This window comes from Bubalus bubalis, chromosome 4 (genome assembly GCF_019923935.1).
Source record: "Bubalus bubalis isolate 160015118507 breed Murrah chromosome 4, NDDB_SH_1, whole genome shotgun sequence".
NCBI classification, from domain to species: domain Eukaryota; kingdom Metazoa; phylum Chordata; class Mammalia; order Artiodactyla; family Bovidae; genus Bubalus; species Bubalus bubalis.
The window spans coordinates 6145187-6166370 of NC_059160.1; the positions used below are offsets into that span (position 1 = coordinate 6145187).

The following is a 21184-nucleotide window of genomic DNA, read 5'->3' on the forward strand; positions in this document are numbered from 1 at the left end:
ATTCTCAGAGGTGGGTGAGCTCAAAGGGCAGGCTGCTCCGGTGGACCCTCGGAGGGGCCACGAAGAGCCTAGAAAGAGCTGACTGTGACCCTGCAGGGGTTTTTGGATGGGTGGGAGGCAGTGGTCGAGAGAGCTGGCTCTCTGGGTTGTGTCTGAATAGAGATGCTCAGGATTACAGGGCCAATATGATCTGCTGGGGGGATGGGAGGGCTGGTTGCTGGGCACAGGGGATTTCTCCTGGTCTGGAAGGAGCTCAATCCCCAAAGTGGGTCTTGGCGACATGTCTGGGCTGCTCAGGTCAGGCTGGGCCCCTCACCACAAGCTGGCCCAGTGGAAACCCTTGAAGATGTGTTTCAGCAAAAAGAACCATGAGGGACTTCCCTGGTGGTCCAGTGGCTAAGACTCCGTGCCCGATACAGGGGGCCTGGGTTCAAACCCTGGTCAGGGAACTAGATTCCTGCATGCGGTAAATAAAAGATCTCTTTTCCTGTGACGAAGATCCTGCATGTGGCAATGAAAGAGCCCATGTGCCACGGCTAAGGCTGGCGCAGCAGAATCAGTGAATTTTTTTTTTTTTAAGAACCAAGAGCTTCAGAGGCTGAAGCTGGGGGCTGTCTGGTCACTTTCTTCCCTTAGTCTTGACATTTCAGTTCTTCCTTTGATTGCATGAAACACCGCTTGTCTCCTTCCTATGACTCCACTACTAATTTTAGTCAGCTACACGTGGTTGGCTGCAGTTCAAAGAATTTTAACCCGCACAAGTTCACTCAGGTTACAGTCTGGAGAACAGATGGGAGAAGGGTCATCCAGACGATAGCTGGTAGTGTTTGGGTAAGAAAAGAGGTGTTTGGAAGGAACATTGGCAGGACCTGGCGGGGAGGATGAGTGAGGAGGCGACGTGAGAACTCAGGTTTCTGGAAGGAGGTATTGTTCATGCAGGGCTGAAGGGAAGATGATGACTTTAGTTTTAGAGAAGTTGAGCTTGAGGAATCTTGGGGACACTCCAGCAGGATGTCAGGTTGGCCCTCAGGATCTGCAGTTGCACAGTGACATAGAATCGAGGACCCATAGCAAGCAGGTGGGGAGGGATGCTCCCGGAAATTGTCCGAGGGTGGGGACCCCAAGGAACAACAGGAAGAGGGTGGGAAGGAGCAGGCAGAGGACCGAGGCCTCTCATGGAAGGCTCAGCATCTCAGGAAAGCCAGGATGCAGGAATGAGTGACCAGAGCTTCATGCGATCATTGAGCTCAGTCTTGAGAGGGGCTCTGGGACTTCACAAGCAGGGGCTGTGATGGGCCTGGTGACAGCGGGGTCAAAGTGCGGCAGGGAAATCTGAGAGGAAGTGGATCAGCCGTGAAGGCAAATCTTCCAAGCAGGGGTGTTAGGGAGAGAAGTGGGAGAGGGAGGCTTCGAAAGGTTGTGCCCCCAGCTGAAGACTATGACTTTTTATAGGCTTCCTTCCTTCCTTCTCCCATTCCACCCATTGGGTGCTCACTGTGTAACTTAGCTGTTTGAGGTCCTGGGGACACTTTGCTAAACAAGATGGGTCAGTCCTGGTTATCATGGAACATAAAATCCAGTCAGTGCTAGAGGAGAAAGCGTCTTTCTTGAACAGTTTTATTGAGGTCTAATTTTCATACAAGGGCTTCCTTGGTGACTCAGTGGAAAAGAATCCACCTGCTAATGCAGAAGACCCATGTTCCATCCCTTAGTCAGGCGAAGCCCCCAGAGAAGGAAATCGCAACCCACTCCAGTATTCTTGCCTGGAGAATCCCTTGGACAGAAGAGCCTGGCAGGCTACAGTCCATGGGGTAGCAAAGAGTCAGACACGACTTAGCGACTAAACAACAATAACAACAATTTCCATATTATGTACTTGTGTTTAGTCGCTCAGTCATGTCCAACTCTTTGTGACCCCATGGATTGTAGCCCACCAGGCTCCTCTGTCCATAGGATTCTCCAGGCAAGAGTACTGGAGTGGGTTGCCTTTCTTTCCTTCAGGGGATCTTCCTGATCCAGGGATCGAAGCCAGGTCTCCCACACATTCATTTTAAGTGTATAATTCAATGATCTCTAGCAAATTTACAGAGTTGTACAGCGATCATCAGAATCCAGTTTAACAACATCTTCATCACCCCCAACAAGACCTCTCAGGCCCATTTGCAATAACTCATTACTTGTACTTCTAGCAACCACTAATCTACTTTCTGTTTCTACAGACTTGTCTTTTCTGAACATTTAATATAAATGGACTCTTATAATATGTGGGATTTCGGTTGGTTTGTTTGCTTCATCTTGTTTCTTCCCCCTTAGCATCACATTTTTGAGGTCCATGCATGTTGCAGTGTATCTCAGAATTTCATTTCTTTTTATTCATGAATGATATTTCATCATGAATAAAAAGAAAAGTTATGACTAACCTAGATAGCATATTGAAAAGCAGAGACATTACTTTGCCAACAAAGGTGTGTCTAGTCAAGGCTGTGGTTTTTCCAGTGGTCATGTATGGATGTAAGAGTTGGACTGTGAAGAAAGCTGAGCGCTGAAGAATTGATGCTTTTGAACTGTGGTATTGGAGAAGACTCCTGAGAGTCCCTTGGACTGCAAGGAGATCTAACCAGTCCATTCTGAAGGAGATCAGCCCTGGGTGTTCTTTGGAAGGAATGATGCTAAGGCTGAAACTCCAGTACTTTGGCCACCTCATGCGAAGAGTTGACTCATTGGAAAAGACTCTGATGCTGGGAGGGATTGGGGGCAGGAGAAGAAGGGGACGACAGAGGATGAGATGGCTGGATGGCATCACCGACTCAATGGACACGAGTCTCAGTGAACTCCTGGAGTTTGTGATGGACAGGGAGGCCTGGCGTGCTGCAATTCATGGGGTTGCAAAGAGTCGGACATGACTGAGCGACTGAACTGAACTGATATTTCATCACACCACATTTACCCATTACCAAGTAGATGACATTTGAGTTGCTTTCATTTCTTAGTCACTGTGAGTAATGATGCTGTGACCATTTGTGTACAAGTTTTTATATGGACAAGTGTTTTCATTTCTCTTGGGTGTATATGTAGGCTGCTAAGTCATAGGTGTGTATGTGTGTGTGTGTGTTAGTTGCTAAGTTGTGTCTGACTCTTTGTGACACCATGGACTGTAGCCTGCCTGGCTCCTCTGTTCATGAAATTTTCCAGGCAAGAATACTGGAGTGGGTAGCCATTCCATTCTCCAGCGGATCTTCCAGACCCAGGGATCAAACTCAGGTCTCCCAAACTGCAGGCAAATTCTTTACCATCTGAGCCACCAGGGAAGCCCAGGCCATAAGTAAATGTATGTTTAACTTTTTGGGAAACTGCCAAACTATTTTCCAAAGCAATCGCACCAGTTTACATTCCTACCAGCAGTGTGTGAGGGTTCCAGTTTCTCCACATCCTGAATAACACATAATATTTCTCTTTTTATTATTTCTCATTATGGCTTTGATTTGCCTTTCCCTGAAAACTAATGATGTTGAGCATCTTTTCATGTGCTGATGGACCAACCCTTCCTCTGTTTTCTTGGTAGAAACGGTTTTAAAGAGGTGAATTTTCCATTCCCCCTAGGAGATTGGACTTTTATGATTCTGTGGTAAGAAAGTTCTGTTGACTCTTCCATGAAAACTTCTCTGATTCTCTTGTCTACACTGGTCTTCCCTTTCTCTTAAATTTTAAGCAAAAGTCAGAGCATATCTGAGGCTTCAGGCCCTCCCAGAAAACTTCCCCTGTAACTTAAAATAAACTCAAGCTCCAGTCTCGTTTCCCACCATGCTCTCCCTTCTGCCCTTTCGCAGGAGCTGTAGTGACCTTTGAGGATTTCACGTTCACCCCTGCCTCCGGGCATTAGCACTGGCAGGCCCCTCTACCTGGAATTACCTTCCCCTTGATCTCCATGGGAGCAGTTCCATCTGATCATGTGGAGCATTTTCTCAGAGAAACTTTCCTGATTATCAGTCTCTTACCATCTTTTTTTACTTTTTTCAAGGCACCGATTACTAGGCCAGGTTATCTTAGGTATTTCCTTGCTTTTTTCCTTTCTCCATCACAAAACTATCAATTCCGCAAGGGCAAAACAGCCCTGGCCCGATCGGTATGGCACGTAGAGAATACCATGGAAAGAGGAGCCTAGAGGGCTACAGTTCATGTGGTCACAGAGTCCAGCACAACTGAGCAACTGAGCATGCACACCCATTTCTGGGGAAGTCACTTCAGGGCCTGGGGAGGGAAGAGAGCAAGGTGCCTGTGCCAGCCCGGCACGGCTGGTGGGGAGAGGACAGGCCAGGCTCCAGGGCGCTGAGAGCTCATCCTCTGTTCACTGGCTGAGTTGTGAGTGTCCCTCTCCCCAGAGGGGCTTGCCATCTCATTCAGCACAGTACCCAGAACAGTGGCCAGTGGGTAGTAGGTGCTAAATAAGTCTTTGACTTCAAAGCCTGACTCTGGAATCTGAGTCTGGGGGCGGAAGGGAGCCCTGCCCACTGACTGGCTATATGACCGTGGGTCTGCTCCTTCCTGTCTCTGAGTCTGTTTCCTTGTCTTTGTAGCATGCCTGATGGCATGAGGGTGAAGGCCGTCCTTCCTTGTCAGGTGAAAAGAGGCTGTGCCTGAGCTTGTGCACCTGGGCCTGGCGGCCCTGGTGGCTGTTGGGCTATTTTTAGCAGTGATGATGATCACACAGCTTTGTTCTTGGATCTGCCGCCTCTGTTCCCACTGTCTCCAGGGCAGCAGGCTCCAGACCCTACCCGGGGGCTTGCAGAGGCGAGCTGGAGAGCAGGGAACATGGGTGAGTGCCAGGGGAGGCTGACCGGGCAGAGGCTGGGGTTGGGTGAAAGCTGAGTCACAGCCTTAAGAACTGGGGGAGGGGGGTGTCACTGTGACATTACATTCACTTCCTGACAGGAGGGTGCTGTGTCTCATGCCTCCAGGCGACTGAGCCCAAACAGAAAGGCTTTGAGAAAGCAAGGAAACCGGAGGATGGATGAATGGAAAATTTTAATGAACAGTGGCCCAGGAATCCCTTCAGCCTGAAAGCACCTTTGGAACACCAGCGCCAGCACCTGGAAAGGCCTGTCCCTTGGCTGGAGTGGGTTTCCTACTTGCAGATATGGTAGGAAACCTCTGGGCATCCTTCTTCCTCAGCCATTCAGGTCCTGTCCCAGCCTCACAGCTCTGCCTGGGGACCACAGTGGTGATCCTACAACCTGACATCCTCTCCTCCCTATCCCCACCCATCGAAATCCTGCCCATTCCTGAGACCCAGTTAAAGCTCCATGTCCTTGAGACTTTAAACCATCTTCTGGTCCGGCGCCTGCCACTCTCATCTGCCTGCCCTCGATTTTTCAGTTCACACTTAACTCACTCTCACCTCTCTCTCCTCTCAGTAAATCATCCTGCCCTTTTCCCCCAGCTTGAGTATGAGTCTGGTGGCCTCAAACATTTTCATATAACTCCTCACATGTTTATCCAAATTTCTCATAGATGCTTTTTCTGATTTCAGAGCTCAATGACACCAAAGCCTGTAAATACAAAACAATTCTTTACTGGGGGGAAAAAAAATCACCATTCCTTGATATTTCCCCAAATGAGAGCTTGTTCTTGCTGTTTGGTCATTCAGTTGTGTCCGACTCTGTGACCCCATGGTCTGCAGCACACCAGGTTCCTCTGTTCTTCACTGTCTCCCAGAGTTGGCTCAAATTCATGTCCATTGAGTCAGTGATGCTAACCAATCATCTCATCCTCTGTCATCCACTTCTCTTCCTACCCTCAATCTCTCCCAGCATCAGGGCCTTTCCCAATGAGTCATGTCTTCACATCAGGTGGCCAAAGTATTAGAGCTTCAGCTTCAGCATCAGTCTTTCTAATGAATACTCAGGGTTGATTTCCTTTAGGATTGACTGGTTTGATTTCCTTGCTGTCCAAGGGACTCTGAAGAAGTCCCTTGGACTTCTCCAGCACGATAGTTCAAAAGCATCAATTCTTCAGTACTCAGCCTTCTTTATGATCCAACTCTCGCATCTGTACATGACTACTTGGAAAACCGTAGCTTTGACTAGATGGACCTTTGTCAGCAAACTGATATCTCTGCTTTTTAATACATTGTCTCAGTTTGCCATAGTTTTCCTCCCAAGAAGCAAGCGTCTTTTAATTTCATGGCTGCAGTCACCATCTGCAGTGATTCTGGAGCCCATGAAGATAAAATCTGTCACTGTTTCCACCTTTTCCCCTTCTATGTGCCATGAAGTGATGGGACTGGGTGCTATGATCTCAGTTTTTTGAATGTTGAGTTTTAAGCCAGCTTAAGCCTATGACCTTGACCAAGTCATTTTACCCCCCTGAGCCTCAGTTTCCCCAAGTGCAAAGTGGAGCTGGTATAAGGAAGCAGGAGTTCTCGTATATAAAGCACCATCACGGGGCTGTCCCCATGGGAAGGGGTCCTTTGGGTGGCAGCTGTGATTGGTATTGAGGGTTGGGAGAAGTCAGGGCCACTCCAGCCCCTCGGGTCCTCCCCGGGCACCCAGCAGGTGGTGTGTCCCAGCGGGTGCAGAGTGAAGACTGCCTGAATGAGGGAGCGATAACAGTCTCCCAGGCCTGGTCCCTGGGAGGGCCTGGCTTAGGGTGCCTGCTGTCTGGGCACCTAACAAGAAAGCTGTGACCTGTAATTAGCAGGGCTGGGCTTGGCGGGCTGGCTGTCCCCAGGGCCCAAATGATACTTCCATCAGCCTCAATGAGTGCTCGGGTGAAATCTGAAACCCAAGCCACGGGCTGGAACCAGTTACACAGAGAACAGAGTTGTCACAATAGGAAGGGTGTGTTCAGAGGGACAGTGGGAGGGGCGTTGGCTCTGCTGTCTTATACCCCAGGCTAACCAGGAGGTGCCAGGACCCATATACTCAGAGGACAACCCCCAGGAGCAGACCCTTGGCTGGATACCCCTGACCTTGGTCTTGAACTGTTGGGAAGGACGTTTCCCTCCCACCTCTAAGGATCTGCCTGTGCTCCACCACCTCAGGCTGACAACCCTGCACCCACGGCTCCCATGACTTGCCCTTCAGACGTGTCCTTCCAAGCCCTGCCCTGCCTATCTTTCAGTCTGCTGAAATGCTGCTTTTCTTGGGAGCCCTCCGGGACCCCCAGGGCACTGCTTGGACCCTTCAAGATCACTGTTCACAGGCTGCCCCCTCTGGTACCCACTAGCATGAGTTGCTGGAAAGTGGAGAAAATTTTATTTTTCATTCATGTCCAGCTCGGTACCTGGTATCCCATGTCTGCTGTGTCGGAGGGAGAGAAAGACTTGATGTAGGGAAGAAAGGAAAGAGTCAGAAAGCCCAGGTTTGAGAGGGTCTCTGGCCCTGATGGATGGAAAACCTCCAGCAGCTCACCTGGCTTCCCTGGGCCTCTGCCTCCTCACCTTAGCAAGACTCTCTTGCTCATCCTTCAGGGTCTTCCAGCTTTGATGTTCTGTGATCCCCAAAGCAGCCTCCTCCTGCCAATCTCTCCCACCCACCCCAATCCTTGCCCAATACTGCACTTCAGTGTGAAATCATTGCCCCTCTGCCTGTTACCCGGCTGACCACACACTCTGAGCTGCTGTCCATCAGTTTATTCTTCTAGAGAAGAAAAGGAAAAGTCCTTCATCACACATTCCTGCCTCGCGGCATACACAGCTCCAGCTCAGAGAGCTCAAAACCCATCCAGGATCCACTCTGGCAAGCTCTGGTGTGGATTGACCATTTGCTGCCCAGACTCAGAGAAAGTAGGTGAACACGGGCAGTCCACTGGGCATAGGAACTGGTTGAACTTGACCTGGAGGTGGCCTCTCCCACCCCCTGCCCCCAGTGGGGCTGTCTGGATTGGAGGGTGGCTTTCTGGCAGGTCTCAGACTTTGTTGGAGGCTCCCACCGAGTGAGAGGGGTGGACAGGAGGTGAGGCAGGGGCAGGAATGGGGCCCAGGGAGGAGCAGAGGGCCGTGGGAGTGGGAACAGGGCAGCAGAGTGGGGTGGCCTGTGATCTGGAGGGATGGTGCCCGCATTCCTTCGTGGGTAATAATGCCAGTGGGCCTGGCACTCACCTGGGCAGGAAGTCCGCCTTCCCTGCATCGTGTCCACTCTCAAGAGCAGCACCCGTGGCTCTGTTCCTTGTGGGGCAGGGAGTGCAGAAGAAGGAGAGGGAGCTGGCATGCCTGCTGGGTCCTGCCAGGCTCCTCCCTCCCCTTTACAGATGAGGATGTGCCTGACCTGACCGTGTGACCTGATGCAAGCAGCATCATTGGTTGGGTGAGTGCCTCTGTTGCACTGGGCACCATGCAAATCTTTTCCATCTATTAAGATGTTTAATTCCTCTACCCCTCCCACCCTACTGTTTCTCTGTCCAGACGAGGACACTGAGGCTGGGAAGTGAGGTGACATGCCCAAACCTGTAAACCTAAACCTGCTTTAAAAAAAAAAGAAAAGAAAGAAAAAATGCTGCAAAAACAAAGCAAAAAAGAACCATGAACCCCTGAGCCTTTGACTGAGTCCTAGGCTTGATTAATTGCTGGGGGTGGGGGGTGGAATCCTTTTTTAGCAAAAGATAAAACTAGACCTGTGGTGCTCAGACCTCTCCTCTTTTCCTCTGCCACCAGGAAGGGACTGGGACCCAATTAAATGTTTAAGCAGAGTTGGGGTGGGAGCCCGACTGCAGTGCTACTTTTTGTACCACTGCCGTGACTGTGACATAGAATTACGAACAATCCCAAGCCCTGGCTGGGGAGGGAGCCCAAGTCCAGCCCACCTGGAAGTGCCCATGCCCTCCCAGGCAGATGCAGACACCTCCAAGGCAGAGCCCCTGTCTAGCGTTCCCGGATGGTAATTCAGCAAGTCAGGCACAGACACATGGATGAAGGTCACTTCTGGTCAGCAGAACCTTTGGTAATAGCTGGTCTGGGAGCCAAGAACAGCCCTTGATGGCTCCCCACTGTCTCCAACTGTGATTTCAAACCCTCTTTATGTTTTTAATGGTGGGAGTCTTTCCATAACATCCTATATGTAAGCAACAGCAGCATTTTATTGCTGTACATTTATTTTATAAGTATTGGTACAACTTCTTTTACCAGTTCAAGTTTGTAACATTTAGGTATTTGTTACAAAATTAACCAACAAGAGCAATGTCACTTCAAATAAAAAGAATTATGTATTGATGGATTGATTGGACTGTGCCTGGTCTTAGTTGCAGCACACTGGATCTTCTATCTTTGTTGTGGTGTGCAGGATCTAGTTCCTTGACCAGGGATCGAACCTGGGCTCCTTGCATTGGAAGCCCAGAGTCTTAGCCACTGGACTAAGGGAGTCCCACAAATGACGCTTTTTTTTGAAGAATATGCATTTTGAGACTGCTCCAGTTTTTTAAAAACAGTTTCAGTATCTAGTTTTATTTTGTATCAAGGAAATCTGGATTCACATTAGTAGATAAGCATGATAAGATCGTAAATCACAGAGTGACTTTCAGTTTATCTGATCCAGGAGCCTGAAAGGCATAAGATGATACTTTGCATTCAGAATGGCATCACTGTGGTGTTCAAGACCTCATCCTCCTGAAATGCAGGGACTCAAGGAAGGAGTTCCTGAGGGAGTTCAAATCTTTAGCACATGGTAGAAAAGACTACAATGTATCACATATGAAGTCTGGGCAGGACAGGTCTTCAGTCAGAGTTTCAAAACATCCAACTTGAAAGTATTGGTTTCATTGTTGATACTTTCTCCACCAATGGCAACAATGTAACCCTGTCCACTTAGAAAAAGTTAGAGTTATCAGTCAGCACCCAGAATAGTGCTTCAGACTGTGTGAGGCAGAAGAATCAACTGAGGAACTTATGGAAAATGGGGAGATCCCAACGCAGAGCATCCTGGAGATACCCACTTTGGGAAATGCTATCCAGATGATGCTGCCAATATCCTGCTGACTTTGGAACTGAGTGGTTTCCAGGCCCAGGTGTCTTGCCCAGTGGTGCCCGCTTGAGTGCAGTAAGTATGAGGGGAGCCCTGTACTTGCTGGTACAGCTTTATGTGAGCAGATTTGTGCAGGCCAGCACGGAGCAAAACTATTCAAAAGAAGAAAGGCTGGGGTAGTTGCCTCCTAGTTAATGACACATTTATAAGGAATTCAGGTCTTTACACCACTTGGCAGGGAGCACTTCATTCCAAGGTGTATCCAGAGATGTATTCCTCTGGCCCCAACAGTTAACACTCTGATGTCTCCAGAGTATTAACAGTTGGTGCACAGTACATGTTCTCCTTCTGTTTTGTTTTTTAATCTTTTTTTTTTTTTTTTTTTTGCAGTGAGCTTGGCTTGAGGGATCTCAGTTTCCAGGTCAGGGATCAAACCTTCAACCCCTGCAGCGGAAGCACAGTCTTAACCACTGCACCACCAAGCAAGTCCCAATCACATTTTTTTTTTTTTTTTTTTCTGGGTTCACATCATTTTAGCCAGGGGCTTCGGTAGAGGGTCAAAATGCTGGGAGGACGATGAAATCTGAAGTCCTCCTCCAGGCCATCTGCTTAACTTCTCAGCTGCTGATAGGCCAATCACAAATTTTTAAAAAGAATACTTTTACAAACTGCAAAGAGGTCCTTGTAAAACCCTTAACAGCCACTGACTGTACCAGCTATGTCCTAAGAGCATCACAGGAGTGACCTCAAGAATCCTGGCAATTTCTCTAAATACTAGACTCTGTGATTATGCCCATTTTACAGCTGAAAACTGAGACCTGGAGTGGCAAAACAGATTGCCAGAACTGCATGGCTACTCGCTGCTCAGCTGCGTGCTCCAGCCAAGAAGAACCCACCTGTCTCCCTGGACAGCAGGATCTCTTGCCTCTGGGCCTTTGCTCATCCTTTCCATTCACCTTGGCTCAGTTAAATATCACTGCCTTCAATATGGCAGGGCTTCCCCAGTGGCTCAGTAGTAAAGAATCTGTCTGCATTACAGGAGACACAGGAGAGTCAGGTTCAATCCCTGGGCTAGGAAGATCTCCTGCAGAAGGAAATGGCAACCCATTTATAGTATTCTTGCCTGGGAAATCCCATGGACAGAGGAGCCTTGTGGGCTACAGTCCAAGGGGTCGCAAAGAGCTGGACATGACTGAGCACCTGAACACTCACACACTCAATATGGTGACCCTCTGGGGATCACTGGGAGGCCTTTTCTAGGTTTAATATCCTTGCTGAGTCTTCCTGGAAGCAAGACAGGACTCAAGTCCATCCCACCCTGAATCCACCCTATCCCCTGTGCTGCACATTCTCTAAATATTGTAATTACCAATCAAATAAGTATCTATAACAGATTTTGAATTTTTTTTCTTGGAAGATGTACCTGTACCACTGTACCATAACTGTATCTGGATATTTTCATTTTTTTTGGAGACTGTTTTATTCTCTGTGAAACTATTTTTAAAATTTTATTCATTTGATTGGGCACAGTGGTAGGGAATCCATCTGCCAATGCAGGGGACGCAAGAGATACAGTTTGGATCCCTGGGCCAAGAAGATCCTCTGGAGGAGGGCTTGGCAACCCACTCCAGTATTCTTGCCTGGAGTATCCAATGGACAGAGGATCCTGGTGGGCTACAGTCCATGGGGTCGCAAAGAGTCAGACACGACTGTAGCAACTGAGCACCGTTTATTTGACTGCACCAGATCTTAGTTGCAACATGTGGGATTTAGTTCCCCGACCAGGGATTGAACCTGGGTCCCCTGCATTGGCAGTGCAAAGTCTTAGCCACTGAACCACCAGGGAAGTCCCTGTGAAAGTATGTTTTAACTTGGGCTGCCTGTTTATCCCAGTTGTTTAGTGGGAAATGGCTAATAAAGGACCCGTCAGCCTTTGCTCCAGACTTAGGTAATGAGCATGTTTTTCGAGAAGGGGGAGCCAAATGACGGTGACAGAGGGCAACTACATTAACTGATCAGATATCAAGCACCCACACCTGCACATCCAGAGTGGCTCCCCTCGCTTTCACCTGATTTGCCCCAGTTACTGCTCACCCTGTGTGGGCCCTGTCGTCTCCCACATGCTAAAAAATGAGACACAGAGGTACAGAGAATGGCAGTGACTTGCTCGAGGAGCAGAGGCAGGATGGAGCTTCAGGGCTGTTTGGATCTGATAGTAGGGGACTGGATGCAACATTGTGAAATTTCTGTGGGGGTCAGAGTTGGAATGCTCACAGCATGGAAAGGGAAGCTCTCTTGGGAAAAATCCTCTGGTAAGCTGTAGGGACAGAGGTGAGACTCAAAGAGCTGATCAGCATCAAACTGCTGGGGAAAGAAATGATAGGAATTTTGTTTTTGTCTTTAGAAGAAAGGAGAGAGAAGAGAAGGGAGCCAGAGGCCAGAGACCTGCCTTGGTCAGGTGGCCAGGTAGTGGCCTCAGGGTCAAGAGGCCAAAAGGGCTCAAGAGGTGTCTTGTGTTGCCAAGCAGTGCCAGGCTTGATGCCTCCATGTGGGGTCTGGGCTGCAGGAACCCCTGCTGGCCTCCCCAGTGCTTGGTGTGATGGGGGACTGTGTGAGTGTGTGCAGTTGGAGACGGGATGATGGCAAGGACCAGCGGGCACGTGGGAAAGAGCGGGAGGCTGGACGGAGGGGTGATGGGGACTTGTTGAGAAACCATGGCAATGACACTGGATCCTCACAGGAAAAGCTGTGCAAACCGCAATTTACCCAGATCTCAGAGGCCTGGGAGACCTCAGGTGATGACTGGGTTCTGTACACACGATCCAGAGGTATTCTGGGTGGCAGAGTGGCCCCTATGGGCTGAGTCCTGGAGAATGGCTGGGACTTCTTGACAGTAGCTGGATCTGGCACAGCATGGTGGTGGCCTTTCTTTCCCTCTTTCTCAATGATTATTATCACAAGCACATTGCAACCGAACAAATACTTTAGAAAGGGGAAAAAACCCACTTTGTTTCTGTCCACTTCTCTTCTAGTCCTTGTGCAAACACAGTAGCAGTTTTAAGAGTCCCCGCCATTTCCTATCCGGCTTTTCCTTTTAACATTTTAGTTTAAGCGTTTTTCCATATTGCAGCACCATCGTCCTGCTGAATTTCAAGGCGGTTGATTTGGAACCAGTACAGGCCTGGGGTAGGCCTGGGATACGGCTGACCCTGCTTCTGCCGTTTATTTACTGTTTACCCCGGGTCGTTGCCTCCCTAGGAAGTTACTTGGCCTGGGATCCCCAAACCTTCGCGTGAGCTCTGTACACGCGCGCGCGACCACACACCGTTCTCTGTCCTGCTTTTAAAAACTAAGCCGGCTCAAGTGAATCTATGAATCTAAGAAGCCCTGATGACACGCGTCTGTGAGTGCCGCTGGAAAGGAAACTTTCAGAAAGACTACCTTCCCTGAATTCCCATTAAGCGCGGTGCCCACCCTCCCTCGGCCTCCATCTCGGCGCGCCCGCAAAGCTGAAACACTCCTAGCTCCTGGGAGAAAGTCTCATAGACCCACAGTTTTGGAGCGACTCGGGGAAAGTGACCCCAACCGCCCTCGCATCTGCTAGGTAGGCACGCCCCATCCTTTGATGGACAGGCGAAGTCGCCAATGAGGCCCAGGGGAGGTCCCTTTGGCTCGCTAGGGGGCGTGCCGCCTCGGCTCTCCTCCGGCCCATTCAGGGGAGCCGAAGGTGCCTTGGGGGCGGTGCCCGACGCTCAGCAGCCAATGGGAAGAGCACAGCGGGCGCGGGGGGGCGGGGCGTTCGGGGCTGGCGGCAGGAGCGGCCGCCACAGGGTTAGGGCAGGGCCGGGACAGCGCGGCCGGAGTGAGGGCGGGAGCTGTGGCCGGAGCCGGAGCCGGAGCCGGAGCCGGGGCTTGGAGAAGCAGTCGCGGCAGGAGAGGGGCACGCAGAGTGCCGGGAGAGGAGCGGCGGCCCAGGTGAGGGACGCGCCGCGACGGTTGGGGCTCCGCGGGGTGTGGGGGTGGGGGGGACGGACGCGGGGTGCTTGTTGGCAGCCGGGCCCGCGCCCTGTCAGGCCGCGGCCGCGCTCCGCGCCTGAGGGCAGCCTCTGGGGCCGCGTCGCCCGCGCGCGAACTTCCTGTAGCTGAGGGAGCCGGGGGCGGGGTAGGGGGTGTTGAAGGGCGTCCGGGGGCGAGTCGCTGAGGGAGCTGGGGGTGGGGGAGCGGTGTTGAGGGGCGTCCGGGGGCGAGTCGCTGAGGGAGAGGGGGTGGGGGGCCGGTGTTGAGCGGCGTCCGGGGGCCGAGGGGAGCGCCGGAGGGGACGTAGAGGGGCCTCCGGAGGGCGCGCGGGGGCCGGGTTTCGAGGTGGGGTGCGGGGTCTGGGCGGGAAGCGGGGGGCGCCACAGGGGTGCGGACGAGTCCTCCTCGGCTCGGCTGAGACAGAAGTTGCGGAGCGGGACCCGTGGAGGTCAAGGTGCTGCTGCCGTAGCGGGACGGAAGACTCTCTGAGGGACTTAGCGAGGGGAGGCGAGGATGCCGAGGGGTGCGGGGGTTCCCTCGGGCGGGGGGCGGTGGGGAGCGCAGGAGGAGGCGGCGGGCTGGTCGGCGTCACTTAGAAGGCAGGGCCCGGTCCTCGGGTGTCCTGGAGGGGAGGGGCGGCCAGAGCAGGCGGGACACTTATGCGGATACGCTGGCTCGGGGCGCTTTGAAGACCGTCCTCCATTTCCTTCCTCCCCACCCTCCCTGTCCCTCACCCGGCTCTACATGGGGTGGGCGGAGGGGCGGCGTGGGGTGCAAGCCCTTCCTTGTGAGCAGGTCCTAGGGCTGGGGGACAGGCAGGAGAGAGGCTGGGGATGTTTGCCCCGTTGGTCCAAGGAGTCTTCCCTGATCGTACTTTTTAGAAACGGGAGCTCCCTCCCTCCTCTGGGGTTGGGGCATCCGGAGAGGCCTGGGATTGGAGAGGTAGTGATTTCTGCCGCTCCGTTTCAGCGGCTCTTTAAGTTTCAGCTTCCACCGGAGGAGGTTGGCTTTCTTTTCAGACGGAGTTGGTGAGGGGGAGCGAGCTCTGTCTCCTCGGGTCCCACACAGCTGAGCCTTCGAGGGTTAGGCGCCTGAGGGAAGATGGCCTTCAGGTGGGGTCTGTGCACCATTCCTGGGTCTTCCCTTTCTCTCCTTTACCCCAGTTGTCCTGAATTTCTGTGGTTAAGAAGGGTTGGCTACTCTGAGTCTCCACAGCTACTCATTATGCTATTTACCAAACACTCCCTGGCTGTCTTGATGAAAATCAGGAGGCCAGCTCAGAGATTTTAAACCTGGGCTACAAGCGGTGAGCTCACACTAGTTTTCTCCTTTCTCTGCGGTTCCTTGGTCCCCAGTATTCCCTATGCTGAAGGATGGGTAGGTTGGAGCCCCGGGCAAGGGAACCAACCAGGTGGTCCCTGTTGAATGCTGGCCTTCCCCTTCCTGTCTGAAATGTCTTACTCCACTTGAATCACCAGCCTGCCGGCAGCCTCCCCATAAAGTCATTGAAGGGGAGCCACTACAACTGGGATTCCTCTAGAGTCATGTGGGAAACAATAATCTGTGTGCACTTAATTCTAAAGTTTCACAATCTCCTTGGTGAGGTTATGTTAGTTGAGATATGAGACCACTACATCAAAAACTTTGCTGTGCTGTGTTTTTCTCTTGACAATTGTCTGAGAGCTTTAAAGAAACTGCATGAGGCTGATGATATTTATTACATGGGAAAGGAACGAAGCACAGAAGAACAGATGAGAGATTAGGTCTGTACTCCGAATTCACTATTTGGGAGAAGAATGAAAACTCATTTGAATGGAAATGTCATTCTTAACTCACACTATTGGGGAACTGGAACTTTATTATTTTTAGCCTCAAGTATGTAAGATATAGGTCATAAGATTTAAATAATCTAAAAGTAAGTATGTATAAAAGCAATATCTGGGTTTTGAACACAGCTTGTTGCTGAAACATATAGCTGGCTTTCCCCAGTCCTGGATGCCCAGTCCAGATTTCTGATGGCCAGGCAGTTTCTGGGGTGGGAGCTGAGGGGCATTTGTCTTTAAATTTTCTCATTTGTTTATCCACTTGGAAGTCTGTTCAGACAAGTGCCTCATGCTCAGGTTTCCTTCCTCTGACTGGGTCACAGTTGATTCCACAATGTTATGGAATATCAAAAAGATGGCATAGATTCCTTAATAATAGTAAGAGCAGCTTGTGTTTAGAGATCATGATAGTTTTTACCAAGTGCTCTCTGGCCACCCTCACCTGGACCTCTCATCTGACTCAGGCCTGCCTTATCTGCCATCGGATTGTGCTGGTGGCTTTGTGAAGGCCACCCTGTAGATTATTTTTGTAATGACCACATTCATGTGAGTGATGGTGCTGGCACTGTTTTTTTTTTTTTCCAATTAAGATTGTTTGGAAGTGCAGCTGCATACCTGAAGGCAGCACAGCAGTGCCTTCCTTAGGAAGTCAGTTTGCATTCCATCCATAGAGACCTTTCTTTATGGCCCTGGCTGGGATCTTTCACATACCTGAAGGCATGTCAGTGCCTGAAACCTGGTTGCTGATGGGCTCAGTTCTGTCCCTGGGATGGCTGTGTATGAATTCCTTCAGATTTTTGTATTCAAACGATTGTGCTCTGCCAACTGGAGATGATCTTTAAAGAAGAACTCAAAGCATTCTGTGCAATGCAACATTCCTGGCATACATGTAGTTCCAAAGGTAACTATTTCAAGGACAATGGCCATCTAAGAGCACAAGCTTTAGTATTTTGATTAAAGACACAACATGACAAAAATGCCTTACTTTAATATATTATCTTGCATTTATTCCCATGATTGTATGTTTATCTGTTTGCTTGGTAAAACTGAACATCATGGATTCTAGTTTTCTTGTTTCCTAGAATAAAAGCTTTAGTTTCAATATTAAAATGTCATTTGAGAGTGTCCTGACATTAGGCACTGAAAGAACAAGATATGAGAGTGTAGAAATGAATAAAATGCTGTCTCAGTGATCAAAGGCCTCAGCAAGAAGCTTAGGAAAATGAAAGGAGGGAAATTTTGCTGTAACTTTAGAAAGAACATATGCAGTGGTTTGTATAATATTAATGTGCTCTATGGCTGATCAATGCAAAGAAATAGAGGAAAACAACAGAATGGGAAAGACTAGGGATCTCTTCAAGAAAATCAGAGATATCAAAGGAACATTTCATGCAAAGATGAGCTCAATAAAGGACAGAAATGGTATGGACCTATCAGAAGCAGAAGATATTAAGAACAGATGGCAAGAATACACAGAAGAACTGTACAAAAAAGATCTTCACGACCCAGATAATCACAATGGTGTGATCACTGACCTAGAGCCAGACATCCTGGAATGTGAAGTCAAGTGGGCCTTAGAAAGCATCACTACGAACAAAGCTAGTGGAGATGATGGAATTCCAGTTGAGCTATTCCAAATCCTGGAAGATGATGCTGTGAAAGTACTGCACTCAATATGCCAGCAAATTTGGAAAACTCAGCAGTGGCCACAGGACTGGAAAAGGTCAGTTTTCATTCCAATCCCAAAGAAAGGCAATGCCAAAGAATGCTCAAACTACCCCACAATTGCACTCATCTCACACGCTAGTAAAGTAATGCTCAAAATTCTCCAAGCCAGGCTTCAGCAATACGTGAACCGTGAACTTCCTGATGTTCAAGCTGGTTTTAGAAAAGGCAGAGGAACCAGAGATCAAATTGCCAACATCTGCTGGATCATGGAAAAAGCAAGAGAGTTCCAGAAAAACATCTATCTCTGCTTTATTGACTATGCCAAAGCCTTTGACTGTGTGGATCACAATAAACTGCGGAAAATTCTGAAAGAGATGGGAATGCCAGACCACCTGATCTGCCTCTTGAGAAATCTGTATGCAGGTCAGGAAGCAACAGTTAGAACTGGACATGGAACAACAGACTGGTTCCAATAGGAAAAGGAGTACGTAAAGGCTGTATATTGTCACCCTGTTTATTTAATTTATGTGCAGAGTACATCATGAGAAACGCTGGACTGGAAGAAACACAAGCTGGAATCAAGATTGCTGGGAGAAATCTCAATAACCTCAGATATGCAGATGACACCACCCTTATGGCAGAAAGTAAAGAGGAACTCAAAAGCCTCTTGATGAAAGTGAAAGTGGAGAGTGAACAAGTTGGCTTAAAGCTCAATATTCAGAAAACGAAGATCATGGCATCCGGTCCCATCGCTTTGTGGGAGATAGATGGGGAAACAGTGGAAACAGTGTCAGACTTTCTTTTTCTGGGCTCCAAAATCACTGCAGATGGTGACTGCAGCCATGAAATTAAAAGACGCTTACTCCTTGGAAGGAAAGTTATGACCAACCTAGATAGCATATTGAAAAGCAGAGACATTACTTTGCCAACAAAGGTTCGTCTAGTCAAGGCTATGGTTTTTCCTGTGGTCATGTATGGATGTGAGAGTTGGACTGTGAAGAAGGCTGAGCACCGAAGAATTAATGCTTTTGAAGTGTGGTGTTGGAGAAGACTCTTGAGAGTCCCTTGGACTGCAAGGAGATCCAACCAGTCCATTCTGAAGGAGATCAGCCCTGGGATTTCCTTGGAAGGAATGATGCTAAAGCTGAAACTCCAGTACTTTGGCCACCTCATGTGAAGAGTTGACTCATTGGAAAAGACTCTGATGCTGGGAGGGATTGGGGGCAGGAGGAGAAGGGGACGACAGAGGATGAGATGGCTGGAAGGCATCACGGACTCGATGGACCTGAGTCCGAGTGAACTCCTGGAGTTTGTGATGGACAGGGAGGCCTGGCGTGCTGCGATTCATGGGGTCGCAAAGAGTCGGACACGACTGAGCGACTGATCTGATCTGATCTGATCTGATCTGATGGCTGTATGAGATTTATGTGACTTTTTCCCTCCCTTGAATGTGGGATTGTAGAGTGTAGATGGAGACAAGGAGCCCTGGGCTTGGTCCAACCTCTTCCTGACTAGTCCTGAGCCCAGGACAACCATATACCTTAGGGTCTCAGTTTTCATGTTTGTAAAAGGAGAGCCTGAGAGGTTCTTAACTGTTTGGGAAACAGTTAACAAGTACAGACCTCTTCCCAGAAAGCACACCTGTGGACAGCATCGGAGGCCTGGACCCCAGATGAGGAACTCCTTGATCATCTCACCTCTAAGCTCCCTCTCACCTCTGATATTCTATAATCCTATTTTCCTGGTCATCTTTGAGCTAATAATAATAATGCCTCGTATTTATGGAAGACACTCCAGAGCATTTTCATCTCTTTTTTTTTTTTTAGTCCCCCAAACATTTCTGAGCAGTGTGGGTGGTGATGGATACTCCTTCTTAGGGTAGGAGTATTCTTCTCCCCTAGAGAGAGGGGTACCAGGCCTGGCCACCACTTTAGTAGGATTACATAGCCAGCAGCCTGTCCTAGGACCAGAGTCAGGGCTCCTGATTGCCAGCCTGGGGTTTTTCCATTAGGTTTAGCTTCCTTGGTGGTTGTCATTATGAGTTATGTTTGGCAGTGTAAATATCTCAGAGTGTGTCACTTACAGAGGAAATATTTGTTCATCTGCTGAGAGGACTGCTTTGTTTTTTGTTTTTTGTTTTTTTTGGTTTGAATTTGGATCACTAAACACCTTTCTTGACTGTCAAAAGGTTACTTATTATGTTTTTGTTATTTTTTTATGCCATACTTTTCCCTGGGAAACGTTTGTAGGACTTGAGTGTTTTGAGCATACTTGTTTAATGTTTATTGATTAAAGAGTATATTGAAATTATTACTTTCCAGTTGCACGGCACTTGAGAAACTTGTGAAATAAATGTTAAGAGAAAATTCCTAACATTTGACTTGTTCTGGCAAATATGTCCTCACAGATGAGACTTGTCCTGCAGCCTGAGAGGCGCCTCCCTAAGCCCAGAGCCACTGGGTGGGTGGGTAGAGGTGGGGTAGGGAGGGTGTTTGAGAGTCAGGTGTGGATTGTGCCAATCACCATGACTATCCACAGGGCTTCCTGTGGCCCTCTGATCAGATTCTGAATATTTTAGGGACTTTTTTTTTTTTTTTTTTCAGTTTATTAACAGAGTACAGAGTATCAGCTATGTAAAGAAGTTGTGTATGCAAAAGTATACTAAAGTTTAAAGCCTCACAGATATTAAGTGGTTTATTACTGATGAAAAGACTCATCATAATGAAGATGTGTTGAAGAATCAGACTTGGAGGAACTAAGATGGTCTACAGTACATATCTCTCAAATGTAGTATACGTATGTGTTCTGTTACGCCTGATACCTGTAAGGAGACTGGCCAACTCTCCAGGCATGGAAAAGGGTTATTTGCTCATTTCATAGTGCATTTCTTTAGAATACTGGAGAGACTGAGGCAGACATGCACAGCCTCACTGAAGTCCAACATAAAGCCTGATGTCATGTGTCAGCTTCCTGGGAATTGCTCGCAAGAGGCAGTGGTGAGGTGAAGCTGTCAGAGGGCAAGGCTGGTGATGAAGGGTAAACTCCAGGCAGCTGCCACTGGACAGAGGTGGCATCCAGTTAACTATACTGCATGCTGTGAACTCTGCTAGTGTTTATGGGCCCTCCTCTGACCTGGGTCCGGAAGATCCCCTGGAGAAGGAAATGGCAACTAGCTCCAGTATTCTTGCTTGGAAAATCCCGTGGACAGAGGAGCCTGGTGAGTTACAGTCCACAGGGTCACAAAGAGTTGGACACAACTGAGCACACGCATGCTATGATGCACACACACCATGGCCAGGAAACTTGCATCTGTTGGCTCTTTTCTTCCAGGGGCCGGTCCGTGATTTAAATATTGATAGAGTAGCAGAGTTGTTAGTAGTGAGCTGGGAACTCCTTTAGGCTGCTGTGTCAAAGTTCTGCTTTTTATTTAAATTTCATTTCCTGAGCTGTTTGAAGGGAGTGTGCCCTGATGAGGGGAAGTGTGCAGGTTGGGTTGAAGGGAGCCTTCCTGGCCACTGTGTGTGTGTAGTGCCCCTGATGCTTGGCTCTACTCGCGGTTCTCAGATACTGAGATTCAGGTGACTGTTGGTCAGGAGGTGAGCTTAGAAGCGATCCCATCTTTGTGACAGGAGCAGATGGGAGTCTGTACAAAGGAAGGGCAGACAGAGGAGGGTGGAGCTGACTGCCTTCGGGACACTGCAGAGAGCTGACCTTCAGGGAGGT

General features: G+C 49.2%; 1 protein-coding gene, 1 long non-coding RNA gene and 1 other non-coding gene across 6 annotated transcripts in view; 1 reads left to right on the forward strand and 2 right to left on the reverse strand.

Annotated features, from left to right (window-relative positions):
• Window positions 1-11726: 11726 nt before the first annotated feature.
• Window positions 11727-11799, reverse strand: TRNAG-GCC. The gene has a single exon. It is a non-coding gene; the product is annotated as a tRNA-Gly (tRNA).
• A 1976-nt stretch (window positions 11800-13775) lies between these two features.
• The window catches only part of PACSIN2 (protein kinase C and casein kinase substrate in neurons 2), a 114995-nt gene continuing 107586 nt past the window's right edge, over window positions 13776-21184 (forward strand). For all 4 annotated transcript variants that reach the window (XM_025282736.3, XM_025282739.3, XM_025282738.3 and 1 more), the window contains exon 1: window positions 13776-13928. The gene's annotated coding sequence lies outside the window, so the exon portion shown is untranslated. The remainder of the gene's footprint in view (window positions 13929-21184) is intronic.
• Window positions 14514-14987, reverse strand: LOC123333151. Its single transcript, XR_006550306.1, has 2 exons — window positions 14845-14987; window positions 14514-14592 (listed from the first exon to the last, which is right to left on the reverse strand). It is a non-coding gene; the product is annotated as an uncharacterized LOC123333151 (long non-coding RNA).